Genomic DNA, 15352 nt, shown 5'->3' with positions numbered 1-15352 from the left:
GAAATTTGCATCTAAGAAGCTCTTAAAACTGGATGCATTTGGAAGGAAAGTAATCTAAATTAAAAAGAAAAACTGATGAGGAAATACTTTTACAGTCTATCTTATTTACAGAACAGATAGCAAAAATGTAATTTGAGGAAAGCACATTCAAAAAAAATTCTCAAGCCTGTTCCGACAGCTTTGATTCTGTAGGCCAGAAGTTATAGGAGAAAGGAAACAAAAAGTCATATGAAATATTATTGTTGCCTTGTCCTGTAACATGGTCCTTCAAACTTGGCTGGGGCTACCTGAGAATGAAGAAATGACATACACTGTGGGTGTTTTGCTTGTTAATCTGGAAGCTGTCCACAAGGCAACCTGAATACCCAGCATATTCCTTATGACAGCCCAGGAAGTGGAGATCAGTGGGTCTCAGGAGGAGATCTCTGTAGGGGAGCAGTCTCAGGCTGCACTCATCCAGGAGCAGGAAACTGTCACTGCTAGTGCTTGTATGTGCTGTTAACATCAGCACACAGACCAGAGGAAGGCTGTGCCAATTGCGGGAGTTTGAGCCATTGGGGTCCTTGGCATGGCTGTGTTCATATCATCAATATATATATATACACTCAGGATAGCATCTGTTCCTGCACAAGCTGCTCCCCACAGAGGAAATGGAAGGATGCATTAGAATTCTATATATAAAAGAGGTACAATTAGACTCTAGACCATTAAAAACAATTGGTTTCTTTCCCACAAATCTGGTGATATTCAAGTGTACTAAGTACTTCTAAACAATTCTACACATTAGAGTTTACCCAGCATTGTTTATTATTTTCTTTTGTTTTTTACATTATACAATTCTCCTTTATTCTTTTTGACATTTTTAATTAAAATATCAAAGGTGAACAGCTTCAATACAGTTTGGCACCCTATGGGTGATGATAAATCTTCAGTTTCAACTTGGTCAGATTTAGAAAACCAGACACTTTGTGAGTATATCTGTGATGGTAATTCTAGAGAGATTTGAGAGGAGAAGATAGACAGTGGATATGGGTGCCACCATCTCAGGTGTTAGAGCTGGAGAAGAGAAACTAAATAAACCACAGTGCTGTTCGCTGCCCTCCTGAATACAAACGCAATGTAAACAACTAGCTCATACTTTCGCTACCATACCTTTCATGATGGATTATACCTACAAACCATAACCAAAACCCTTCCTCTCTTAAAATGCCTTTATCAATTATTTTATCAATCAATGAGATAAAGTAACTACACCATGTAGAATCTGGTTGAATCTAAAGCACCTACTTTACAAAATGACTCTCAGACATGAAGGGATAATGAGTCATCAAAACTGATGGGTATTCAAGAAGTGAACAGATAAAACCCTCCACTAGCTGCTTCTTAGACTTCCAGCAACTTACACGTTCTCTGAAATACATTTTCCCATCTGTAAAATAAAGTTTATAATAATTTCCCCTATAAAATTCTCACAAAAGAATGTGTCTTTTCAAATGCACAAGAGGGAAAGTTTAAGAATCAGTTGTTAGTAATGTTGTCTAATCATCTGTAATCCATGCATTTTTAAAAACTGGTTCTCAATATCACAAAGCTCATTTTCTTTTTACTTTCTTTCACCATAGTCATTTGATAAAATTATTTTATCAAGTAGGTTTTTTGAAATGACTTTGCTGGCAGGCATGGAGGCCAGCAATTGGGAGAGAGGCAAATTCTCAAACAGGCATCTTAAATCTGTCAAATGTCAAGGTTTCAGTGGGCAATCTTTAACTGCTCAATGTTGCTCACTTGCAAAACAAGCAGAGCTGAGATTAGAGATGGCAAGAGCAGGTGAGCATGATCATAAGGCCCTATGTATGTCTGAAATCATTCTAGTGTTAAATTCCCAGCTTGTCAGGAGAATAGGAATCATTCCACTGTAATATGGGCTCATGTACTCAACACTCATGATCTCATGTACTTTAAACTCTTCTTTCTAATTTGCAAATCTTTCTTTACTTTTTTAATTTATTTTTGAGATTTTAGTTTAGTTATAACATTTCTCCTTTCCCTTTCATTCCTTCAGGCCCTCCTTCAAATTCATGCCCTCCTTTTTCATCTATTGTTATCACCTGTGTGTATATATATATATATATATATATATATATATATATCCCAAAATATAACCCACTAGTCCACAGAATGTTTCCTGCATGCATAAAGATAAAGATGTTTTATCTTTAATCCTTTAATCTATGATTATCTGTACATTTATATTACTTTTACTGTTCTATAACTGTCTATACTCCTTTACTCCTCTCCCAAGCCTTCGTGCATTTTTCAAGCATACTGTGTTTTGTTTAGAGGTCTTTTATGTCTGAATCTGTCCAGTTGTGTATCTGAAATCCTTTTCTGACAAGGAACATTTTTCTGCTAATGCTAAAGTGGTTGCTATAGCTTTGGATCCTGGTTCTGCCTCTCTCAGCCTTTCAGTATTGTAGAGGTACACTTATTGCCAGCTCTGCATTGAGCCATGTTCACTGCACAACTCCAGGGACTCTGTGGGTCTATGTCACTGACATTGAGCAATTTGCCATACGCTGCTCATAAACTCTATACGTGAAGGATCTCCCAAAAGAGCCAGAGCCATTCATGCTGCCAGTATGAACCAGGAAGACATTTCCTAAATGAACTGTCCCATCTGAAAAAAAAATATGGCTACCAAGAATGTGTATTTAGATCTCATTTCTTGTGGGTCTAGAAGCCCTCTGATTTTCTTTTATTCTTAAGTTTTCTTAGGTCTTACGTGGATCAATACCCCAGTCAGTGGACTCCAGTTTGTAAGCAGAGACTGCCCTTTCATTTTCTCGTTGCCCAGACTTGAATAATCACACAGAAACTATATTAATTACAGCACTATTTGGCGCATTGCTTAGGTCTATTCCTAACTATCTCTTATATTTTACATTGATCCATGTCTATTAATCTGTGATCTGTCTAGCTCCATGAGGCTGTGGCCTACTGGCAAAGTTCCAGCATCTGTCTCCTTCAACAGTTACATGGCATCTCTCTGACTCAGTCTACTCTATATATCTCTTCCATCCTTGCTATATTCTGCCCTGCCATAGTCCAAAGCAGCTTCTTTATTAATCGATGGTAATAAAACAGCATACAAAGGGGAATCCCACATCATGTTGGTTACCACAAAAGTACATGTGCCACTACTCGACCCATAAAATTACCATGCAATTTTTTTTTTTTTTTTAATGTTCGAGACAGGGTTTCTCCGTAGCTTTTGGTTCCTGTCCTGGAACTAGCTCTTGTAGACCAGGCTGGCCTCGAACTCACAGAGATCTGCCTGCCTCTGCCTCCCGAGTGCTGGGATTAAAGGTGTGTGCCACCACCGCCCGACCATTACCATGCAATTCTGGTCATTGATTCGGTTCTTGAGCATCACAACTAAGTAAAAATGTTATTTGCCTCCCTCCTTTAGAAGCTTACATGGTACTTTCTGATACCATAAAAGCTATTCCTCAGGAAGGGGGCATTCTAGTCAGTTTTGGCTATGGAGCCTCTGAGCCTTGTTTCTGAAGTGCATGATGTCTTCAGCAATAGATGTACCTTCCACATCTGGAAGGCAAGCAAAAGAAAAGCATTTAGGGGGAACCTTTTAGATAGCCTTGGCCAACAACTCAAAAGAGAGTTCTCATGCCTGAAATTGTGGTTTTTGAGAAGTGTATCTTTGGTTCTTGGAGGAAGCAACATCATCCCAGATGAAAAAATTTCATTAAAACTATATATTTACACTTATGATTGAATTCCATAAACTATGGGACTTTTCAAGGTAAAGAGTTAGCAATGTGATTTTTGTGGCTTTTCTAGCCACTCATATTGTTTTGCCTATTTACCTTCTTTCCCTATATTTATTTCTCCCTCGTTTCCCCAGAAAGCACCACATTTTCTCATTTCCTCATTATATCATTGTATCCTGTTTCTCTCCTTTGCCCTCATCCCACTATCATCTGTATTTAACTCCCATCATTCTATGGTAGACACTGACCTGCTCTCTAGTTCTCCATTAAAGGAGAACTTAACCCAGCTTCAGAGTATTGAAAACAGACTTCTCCCCATTGTCAAAGACATAAAAATAATCTGACTTCCAGGTAGTAATTTCCCCAAAGGCGTTATACTTTCCCAGGGATTTCCGTATTCAGTAACTTATTGAACCAGGTGGATAAAGACCTAGATCACATGCTCTATAATACGTAAAAGTCATTCTAACTCCAGAACTCGACCTGGGGATGAATGAAGCCATAACATGGGTTGCATTTCCAATTTCTGTTTCTGTCCCTTAATTTCAGTGGTGATTTTGTAGACTTTCTTTAATAAGTATCTTATTCAGTAACTCTACCTCCCTTTGTTTCCCAGAAAATTAAACCATCATTTAGCCTCAATTTTTTTTCATAGAGGTAGCTGCCATCTGCTGAACCTCAATATGTTTATATATAATCTCAGCTACTACAGAAGATATAAGATGATCTGAAGTTCAGGACACACTTGGACTACATTCTTAATTCAAGCAAAGCCTGAGTCATTTAGTGAGACTCTCTCTCAAAACCAAAAGTAAAAAGAGTTTTGGAGACAGAGCTCAGTGGTGAACTGTTTGTCTAGTATGCATAAAGTCCTAGGTCCAATCTCCAGTTACAAAAATAATAATTTATGACCACCATATGTGTTTGTTTTAGCAAGATTTTATTTTCTCTGTAACAAAATAATCACACTTCAGCAAACCTTCATTCATTTGCTCATTCTTTCATTCATTTTTTTGAAGGTGGATAAGTGGTTTATAGAAGGTTTTTGCAAAGGAAAGAAAAGGGAGAAATATAATTATATTGTAATTTCAAGAATTAAGGAGCAATAAAATAAAAAGTTAAATTACGTGTAAAACTAGAAACATCTGTTTCTATGACAAATCCGGGTAATTCTTCAGTGTTGTTATCTTCTGTCTCTGTGTTGAGCCTAGGTCTATTGATAACAAAGTCAAGATTCACCTCTTCTAAGAACCATCTCCCAGCAACTCTCCTCTGTTTATTTACTCACATTTCACTTGACAATGGCAAGATTTCCCTAGTTAGAATATTATTAGTTTTACTTTCAATCCAAAGTATGAGCCTATAATAGATAAAACCTAAAGTATAAAGTTTCACAGAATTAATTGGAAGAGTGAGGTGCCGAAGTTAAGGACTGAGTTCTCTGCTTGTCAGCATATAGAACTCTGGAATGTACAGAAATGGCAACAAGAGGTTTTGAGATAAGACACACAGGTCCCCTTAGGACATGGTTCATTATTTTCCAATGATAAAGCAGCATTAACTTTTGAAGCTCTGCAAAGATGCTTCTTTTCCACATCTCTAGATAAGTTAGAGAAGTTAAAGAAGGTGGAGAAGGTAACCAAAGTTAACTTTCACTCTCCTCGAAAAATGTCTTGTATCACCCCATTGCCAAATTCTGCTATATTGATACAATAAAAGGGTCATTTTACCCAGATTCTCTGATACAAACAAAATAAATATAAAAAAATAAGTTACTTAATGGATAAGCATAAAATCACCTTCACTTTATTACCCATTAGAAATCTTAAATCATGCTCTCTAAATACCATGCTTGCAAGTATGTACCCATAATATCAATATTATATAGTATGAAGCTTTGCCTTTTAATTTTTGGAGTTAATTTTTTAAAGGAGATCTAAAAAAACAAGGCCAGATAATAAACAATTTGCACTTTCTAATTTTGTAGAATTGCTGCCACATTCCAATGCATTCATGTACTTTCCAGCAGTCATGGCACTATCTACAGAACTGCTCTGTACCTTCTTCCGTGGCTGACCGCAGTTTCAGAAATTACATACTTAAAGTTGTTCTGCACTATTGTATTTATAGAAGCCAGCGATAATTTTACTAACAGCCACATCTAAATCACCAGTTCTGTGAAGCATTGCTCTAAATAAATGCTACTTTCAGTGACTGTGCTTATGTTTCCTGGCAGCATCTCAACTACTTAAAAAGAAGACTTGGAGAAAATGATAGACATTCAGTTTCTGGTGAGCCCATCAATCACTGACCTTTTCCAAATATTTCAATAAAATCTCAAATAAGTAAAAATGTGTGTATTTTTATGATAGGTGTAAGCACCATTAATATCTTTGAAATATGAAATTATAGTGACAGGTCTACTCCTCCACCATTAGAAGAGTGAAGACTAAGAAAGGGCAACCCAAAGATTAATCTCATGTGCATTTCAATGGCATTGAGAGCCATACTAATTGACCAAGACCTTTAGCAAAGCACTGATATTATAATACCATCTTCAAGCTCTGCAAGATTCTGAAATGCAAGGAGACATTTGAGCTGACACAGCACAGCAGGATTTGGTATAAGAAAATATAGTAGAAGAGAGACTCAATCGTAATTCTAACATTTAAATTCAAAAGTGATCTTGTCCTAATGTCCTCAGCAGTTTACTACTTACAGTTAAATTAACCTGAAATATTAGTCATTACACGAAGCCATAGAAAGGTACATTCCTACAGAATCTGGATGAACTGGCAGTGATCCATTTTGTCTAAATCATCCTTTTCAATTTGTTTTGCACCTATCCTTCCTAGGATGTTTATGTACTGAGGTCAGAAACAGTATTGCCTACAGCCCCTGTAGGAGACAAGGTTGCAAATTGAGTGCAAATATTTAATCTGCCAGAACTTAATTCCAGGGAAACTGAAAGCAGTATGATGAAAATGGATAGTCAAAGTTAAAACAGCAAAGGAAATATTCTTTCTGAGGAGACTCAGTAATTAAGTTCTGCTGCATTTTTCAGGTCTAGAGCTGGAATGTCATGCCTCACTCTGTGGCTAAGACTGTTGTCCCTTTCAGTTACAGGCATGCAAAGTCTGCAGGATATATTTTGCAAGATGTTGATAAATATGAGAGAAACATGAGGTCAATATGAATTTATTATTAATTTTAACCCTGAAGATGTATGCAAAGCACATTGGAATTTGTAAACTCTGAATATGCCCCACAGAAAGGGTTTCCTGTAGCCCAAGTTTGCATCTAATTACCTGCACAGCTAAGGATGACACTTAGATTCCAATTCCTCCTATGAACTGAGGTTCAAACCAAGAGCTTCATTAGTAATAGGCAAGGATTTATATTCCAAATCCAAATTCTTGATACTTGTCAACTCTTTATAATGAAAGAGTTTATGTAACAGTTATTTTTCATGTTTAACAAAAATAACACAAGATATCTTGAATTACAGTATTATTTAATTCACTTTTGCAATCTAGAATATATAGTTATATATTTATCCATGTTAGAAAAAAGTAAAAAGGGTTTCAAAGGAGAAACAGAAAAATATAACTGCATGGCATATTATCTTCTATTCAATAATTGCTATTGAATATTAAGAGAAAAACTTAAGACATAATTCTTCTGGTCTGGTTGCCCCATCTACACATCCTGCCTGGCTACTGACCAATCAGCATTTTATTAAACCAATATGACTGACACATCTTTACAGTGTATAATAGCCTTATCTCACAACAAAGAGAACCTATCTTCAAATTATTAAGAGCCTAGTCTTGATGAGAATACAGAAAGAGGAAGAAGAAGTTGATCATCCCACGTTCCCAAAATTTACAAAGATTTCTGTGGATTGAGAAGACAGGAGAAGGCACAAAAAGTTGGAGAACTAGAAAGAACAATGATCTCTAACCAACCAGTGTGCTCTCCAAAGGATGCACATGCTTCGGTGTGATTGATGCACAGGTGTGTTTAAGAGTATTTCCTTTTTCTATGAAAGGAAGTGTCCCGATGCCGTCATGAGTCCTCTCATAGGCTCTGATATAACACAGTATCTCATGTCTCTTGGCTATGAGCATCAAAGATATGCACCCTGTCTTGGTAAGAATAACAGGAATAACAGTGAATTTCAATGATTATACAAGATATCTTTCAAAGACGGAAACATAGTTCAGCAATTGGGTGCATGTTTTTTCAGGAGTCCTGAATTCTATTTCTAGCACCCAGTTCTGAAAGCTCACAATTACCTGTAGCTCCAGCTCCAAGAGACTCAACTTTGCTGACCTTTAAAGGTGTCTGCATACACATGCATATGCACACCACAAACACACACACACACATATACACACAGTAAAACATAATAAACAAACAAATAAATAAGCCTTCTAGAGCTATCTTGGTTGAGTAGAATCACCATAAAAGTGGATAAGGATTTTACAGGGAGAAGTCTGAGCACAAGGCAAGGGGAAAGATGCCAATGCTAGTGACTAGAACCTTTTGTATCCCGACCTGGGTACAAGGATATGCAAGAGGTTCAAAGTAAAATATATTCCTGAAGAGAAGTATCATTCACATGAAATATTAATTCATTTTCCCACTTTTTTCTTTTTGAATCTAAAACTAAATCTAAAGTTGAGTTTACATGAATTTATTTAAAAAGATCACATTCTTCTGCAAAGAAGTATAAAAAAAGTTCTGCTGAAAAAGAAAACATTACCATTTGGTGCACCAGAGTCACACGTTGTCTGTGTCCTTACTGTCCAACCTCTCTTTATGTTCTGTTGACCATTTCTTGATGTCACCTTTGGAAGAGCTTTTAGTCTTCTCTCCTCAGGTCTCCACCTGTTCAATTCATCCACCCTAGTTTTGCTTACAAAGCCTTGAGTCATGCCTGTGACATTAGAGAAATTTATTGACTATTCTATATGATAATGATCTCTCCACAAGATGAATAAATAAAACATGTTTCAAACCCCAGCCTTACCAGTGAAGTTACTTAACACTAAAAGACTTATTTCTTCACATGTAAAATGAAGAAAATGGTTTTGCTCTTGGTGAAGTACAACAGAAATTCAGATAATGCTTTCACAGTGTTTAGTGGGGTGTGAAAGCAAAATCAGTCCTGACTGTTAGGTGGCATTAATATTGATTGTAATAGTGTTCACTTTATGCCTCATCACTAATTCCTTATTATTTTCTAATTACTTCAAATTCATTCATTCTCTATCCTGACATGCTTTCCCAAAAACATGTTAATCTTGTCAGAGAATTAAACACAGTTAACATCCACAGCAACCCCCTGAATTTCATACTACTATTATTCCATCTCACAGAAGAGAGAAGAAGGACAGAAAAACCAAGTACCCTGATCTAAACACTAATGAGGAGCAGAGTCAGCCCTGAAGACTAAATATTTTATTAGCCTGTGCTTCATCATCCAAAATGTAAAGAAACTGCTCAGCCCACCATTATCATGTCTTTCCTAACCACTTTTGGATAGTTGAAAACAAACTCCTACTTGAGGTCTCTGGTAAAATCTGTCCTGATTCTCAGGAAGGGCATATAAAAGTGAAGAGCAGCACCAGAAACTAGAAAGAAGTCCCCTCCACACACAAATTGATTGAAAGTATCAAGTCATTCTCCCCTACCCCCCCCCCCGTGTGTGTGTGTGTGTGAATGTATGTGAGTGTGTCCACTTGTGGAGTCAAGAATACAATTTGCAGGAGTTGGTTCTCTCATTCCATTATTTCGGTATTGGGGATTGAATTCATCTTATCGGGCTTTACAACAGTTTCCTTTACCTGCTCTTAATTAAAAATTAAACTAATATCTCTTTAAGGTAAGGGCAAGTCATATGAGCAAGAATGTTGTGGTGACTTAAACAGGAATAGAACCCATGAACTTATGTGCCTGCGTGCTTGGACATGCAGAGTGGAGCTATTAGGAGGTGTGACCTTGTAGGAGTAGGTGTGGTATTCACTTCTGCTGCCTTCAGATAAAGATGTAGGGCTCTTAGCTCCTTCCCAGCTCAATATCTGCCTACATGCCAAAAATGGACTAAACCTCTGAAACTATAATCCAACTCCAATTAAATGTTTTCCTTTTTAAGAGTTGCTATAGTCATAGTGTCTAATTATAATAGAAACCCTCAGTAAGACAGAAGTTCGTACCAGGGACTAAGGTATTTCTGTGATAGGCCTGATCCTGCTTTTGTTTGGAGGAAGGTTGATTTTGAGACTTTGGATTAGAAAAACAATTGAATCCTTTAAGTGAGGCTAAATGGTCCATCTTAGTAGGAACACAGAAGACAGTGATGCTGAGGGTGAAGAATGATAGTATATGGCATAGAAAATGCTCTTGTAATATTTTGGTGAAGAAAGCAGATCCCTTTTTCCATTGTACTAAAGTCTGCCTAAGACTAAATTGAAGAGTTTTGGATTGAATTTAAAGAGTACATCTCAAAGAAGTCCAATATTGGCTCTGTGTTGTCGTTATTAGTGCTCACTCTTATGTAGATCCATAATGAGAAGAACCAAATGAGAAAGGAAATATACAAAATGAACAATTTGAGGAGAAAAGGGGGTACCAGAAAGTAGAATGGAGATAAATCCTGTGTTCTAGGAGATAAACAGATTAAGAAAAGCTTTATATCAAATGGAATAAAGAGAATGGTTACCTCAAGGCAAGATCTCTCCCAGCTAAACTTCCAGGTTGTGAAAAGGAATTAAAGAAAATCTTAGAGCCAGGTATAGTGGTCCATGCTTTTAATCCCAGAACACAAGAGGCAGGGGATATTTGAGGCTGGCATGGTCTACAGGTTCAATTTCAGGATAGCCAAGTTTGGCAGTGAAGAAAACCATCAAAAACAGAAAGCTACTGGAGATGTAATTGAATGATGGGTCAGGGGGTCCAACTCTAGCAAGCAGCAGATCATAACAATGTTGGTCATGTGGTTCTGGCTTTAGAGTCAAAGATATTAAAAAGGAATTATGGAATCTCCCTCCACAAATAAGAAAAGCTCTCAAATCCAGGTGTGTGTCAGGAGTGTCATTTCATGGAGGCCAAGAGAGACCACTGTGTTGAAGGAGCTGTGGGCTGCATTCCTGCCACCCAGCTCCCAGCCACCTGGCTAGCTTATGCCCCAAAATAACAACACACAAACTGTATTCATATAAACACTGCTTGGCCCATTTCTATTAATGTGTGTAGCACCACGAGGTGGTGATTTACCAGGGAGATTCTAGCCTACGTCCATCTTGGGTCGGAGCTTCATCACATCTGCCTCACTTCCTCTTCCTCCCAGCATTCTGTTCTGTTTACTCCACCCACCTATGTTCTAACCTATCAGGCCAAACAGTTTCTTTATTAATTAACCAATGACCTTCCTCCATCACCACTGAGTGAGGCTATGAAGGTGAAGCCTGGATTGTGTGGGAGACCCCAAGATGTTGAAGATACCAGAGTCATAGGATACCTGCCAAGGAAAGCTGCTAATAGGAAGTGGAACCAGCCAAGAGAAAAGTGTGTTTCAGTCAGCAAAGCTGAAAGGAGTTAGAGACATGAAAAGCGCTTTGACCTCAGACATGGAGATTAAGAGTTTAACACAACTGGTTTTTGGTCTTGCACTGGTCCAGCATTTTCTCACTATGTTTGCTTCCCTACATTTTGAAATGGCAACGTATATTCTGTTCCATTATAAGTTGGAAGATTCTGATCTGCTTTTTGATTTTGATTGTACAAGGATTACAATTAAGAGATTTCATGAATATCAGAAGAGACTTTGAAGTTTGGACTTTTAAAACAATTTTGAGACTGTTATAGAGTGTGAGGAATTTTAACGTTGTACTGAATGTATTTCTGCATTACATTATGTCTGTAAAGCTATGGGGTTACAAGTGAAATTTAATGGTTTGAATAGGAATGACCCTCAAAGACTCATTTGTTTGAGTGGTTGGTCATAGGATGTGAAACTATTAGGAGATGTGATCTTGTTAAAATTGGTGTTGCATTTGCTTCTGTTGCCTGTGGATCAAGAAGTAGAACTCTCAACTACCTGTTTAGCACCGTGTCTGCCTACATCCTGCCACACTTCCAGCCATGCCATTATTGAACCAAACCTGTAAAATCATATGCCTTCTCCAATTAAATGTTTGCCTTCATAAGAGTTGAGTGATCATTTTATCTTTCCATAGTAATAGAAACCCTAACTAAGACACATGTCAAATAAAATTTAAAAAATAACTTTGTAAGTTAGTTTATGCCTCACAAAAAATATCAAGTAGTATGATAAAATATAAATACCACCTTTTTCTAAAATTTCTGCAAAAAAAATATTGATAAAAGGAAAACATTTCACAAAATTGTAACATTGGTAGTGCCATGAAAGAAATGGGATAAACCACAAAATGTTTGTTATGGTCAACATAATTTCATTTTTAGAAATAATCAAAGCAGTTAGAAAACTATTATCTATAAATTTCTTTGGGTGTTCTAAGAAGTAAATATTAGGAAGTAGGAGGAAGAACTAATGGCTCACTACCAGGAAGTAGTTGTGTGTTGTGTAATAGAAAATTTTAACTGAAAATAAGTGCTGCATTTGTTTGTGTTGCAGATTAATTTTTAACTATCTAAATATGTATTACCTTTGTTTATACTGCATTTGTTTAACTATGTAAAGATGTGTTACTGGTTTACCTTGCCTGCCTAAGGCACCTGATTGATATAGTAAAAGGTGAATGACCAATAGCTAGGCAGAGGAGAGAGAGACAGGGCTGGTAGAGAAAAGGGAACTAGCTTGTCAGGGGCCACCCAGCCAGGTGCCAGACAGACAGACATGGAGGAAGCAGGAAAACAGATGGACGGTACATAGATGAAGTAAATGAACCTTGGGTAGCCAAGGGATTAAGTTAAATAAGTTAAGTTAAAAAAAATTAACAAGAAGCCTAAGCTAAGGGCAAGCATTCCTAATTAATAGTAAGTCTCCATGTAATGATTTGGGGGCTGGAGGTCCAAGAAAGTCTGATACAATGATAGTTGATGTAAGTGATGTAAAAGGCGTTTATTATCCATGATCAATGAACATATGATCTGTGATATAAGTACTAGCTTGCTATACTGAAGAACTGTTTTATAATGGACTATTCAATGTTCATGTTATATATTCACACTTAAGATTCTACGTAACGGTAAAATGCAGGCTTTCTTTAACATCTTTCTGTACTTATCCAAACATGAAAGCTGTAATTAAATAGCTTTTAATATTCAAAACATATTCCAAACAGAAAAAGTAGAATGTGTTACACTGATGTTTTAGTAACTTTTTAATCTTGATATTCCTTATGCTGAAAGGCAGTAAAGGCAAAAGTATTGTGTGTCACAGGTACAGAGTACTTGTTAGCACTTGGGTAGTAATACTAGCATTTATGGTCCCTAACAGTTTTTAGCTGCCAGAAATGATAATATGCATCATTAGCTCATTTGAGCCTCATAATTATGCCCTAAATTATGGATGAATACAATACAATTTTAATGAAAATTATCCCTCTAATTCCCATATTACAGAAATATAAACATTTTAGACAAAAACAAAATGTTGTATTTAAAACATACTGGAAATATAAGCTAAGAAAGACTTACACAATGAATTCATCATAAAATTTACTTCAGCAGTCACTTAGAAGAAAGTGTTCCTTAGTAGTGCATGCTCCATGTGGTAGCTAGTTGTGTATATTTAAGACCAGTGCTTAGAATTACCATCCTGTATAAATTAAGTCCAATTTGCTCAATGAGCCCAAAATTTGTATAAATAACAAACTCCTTTTCTTTGTTGCAACATTAGGCTCACGTACTCCAAGCCACAGTTGCCAGCAGAAAGTTCACACATACGGGGCTCATAGGATGCATCTAGGCAATAAATGCATGCTTTCCTTCTAACTAGCACACAGCAGAGTGGTCAGGGATGACTTTGTCATCTCCTCAATCAGAGCCACAGCTCGCTGTCCATGTTTGAATTCTGCAAAGGTCCCCAGTTTTTTATTTCCTCTAGTGGATCCAAACACATCCAAGGAACAACTATATTCAGGCAAAATAACTGAAATCCCAAACTTCATGAAAATTTAAAGACCCTCTGTCTCTCATCTGTTCTCATCTTGGTTGTACACAAGGCAGAAACATGACAGGAAGAGAAAGAGAGCTATCTGCCTGACACTACTCTTTATTCTTCCGGCTCCCTCATACTTCTGGAGGCATGGAGGGTAGAGGGGGCCCAGAGCAAAGTGCACTAGCACTTCATCAAACATTTCTGGGAAGATAATAAGCTTCCTACAAAATCAACCCCTCTGCTGGGCTTTTACATTACTTCAGTCTATTGGCTACCCCTCCCAAAGTCCATTGGAAGGATGTATGTATTTGCTTTAAATTGTCAATTCAAAACATTTTTAAGATACATGGAGTTTAGGTGTGGACAAAGGTGACAGGACCATGGACAAAGAAGGATGCTGTCTAAATGTTTCCCAGTGCTAGGAAGTGAACAGAAATTTTTCTACCCCATCTTCCCACCATATTAGACTGCCTCACGAAAGGCCTAAAATAAATTGGGAGACTGAGGATTGACTTAGCATATAAAGTGTTTTCTGAACAAACATGAAGTCAAGAGTGCATATGCCCAGGGCTCACATAAATCCCCATTCAGCATGGCAGCCTGCCTGCAATTATACTGATTATCATGCAGAAACAGGAGATCACTGGAGAAATACACACACACACACACACACACACACACACACACACCCCGACACCAACACCATTCCTAAGTAACAAAACACATCATAATAAGTATTCACGATTAAAACCTCCAGAAGAAAAAAGAGGTTTTTAGTTGATAAGATGATTATGAAGGGTTTGTTACAGTAATAGAAAAATTTATCACACAGATGGTTTGTGAGAAAATCCTGAAAATTTTCTAGCTCAGGAAGGTGCCAAAATAAATTATTTTGGTGTCATTACATCTATATTCACAAATTTAGTATCTCAAAACCATGATGAAATAGAACTTGAAAAAGAAGCCATTCGTCAAGTGAGAAATTTTCAAATCAAAGTCAGTCGATATTGTCTTTTATATTAAAATGCTTGTGAAATGTGCTGTTTCGCATCAAAGAAATTTGACTCTTGGATAATGCAATGCTTATTTTCTGCAAATGTAGAAACCATCCGGCTCTGTGATATCCAATCAGCAAATTCACCTGCTACAATCAAACTCTGAGGGAAAACTACTGTAGGGAAAACAGATGAGTAGCATAAACTCAATACCTCAGGAAAATAAACTGCACACTTCTCCTACAGCCTGGAAGTCTCAGGACATGTATTAAATAAATACCTGGATGTGAGGTGTCTACTCTCTATAGACAAGATGACAACTGACAATTGTCTAACAACCAGCAGGAAACGATGCTCTTGTTACCCTGAGCATGTCACTGTCATCGAGTTGTGTCACAAGTTGAGTATCCTAGTTCCAA

The sequence above is a fragment of the Chionomys nivalis genome, chromosome 14 (assembly GCF_950005125.1).
Source record: "Chionomys nivalis chromosome 14, mChiNiv1.1, whole genome shotgun sequence".
NCBI classification, from domain to species: Eukaryota; Metazoa; Chordata; class Mammalia; order Rodentia; family Cricetidae; genus Chionomys; species Chionomys nivalis.
The sequence above is the reverse complement of the archived record's forward strand: the minus strand, read 5'-3'. Positions refer to the sequence as shown.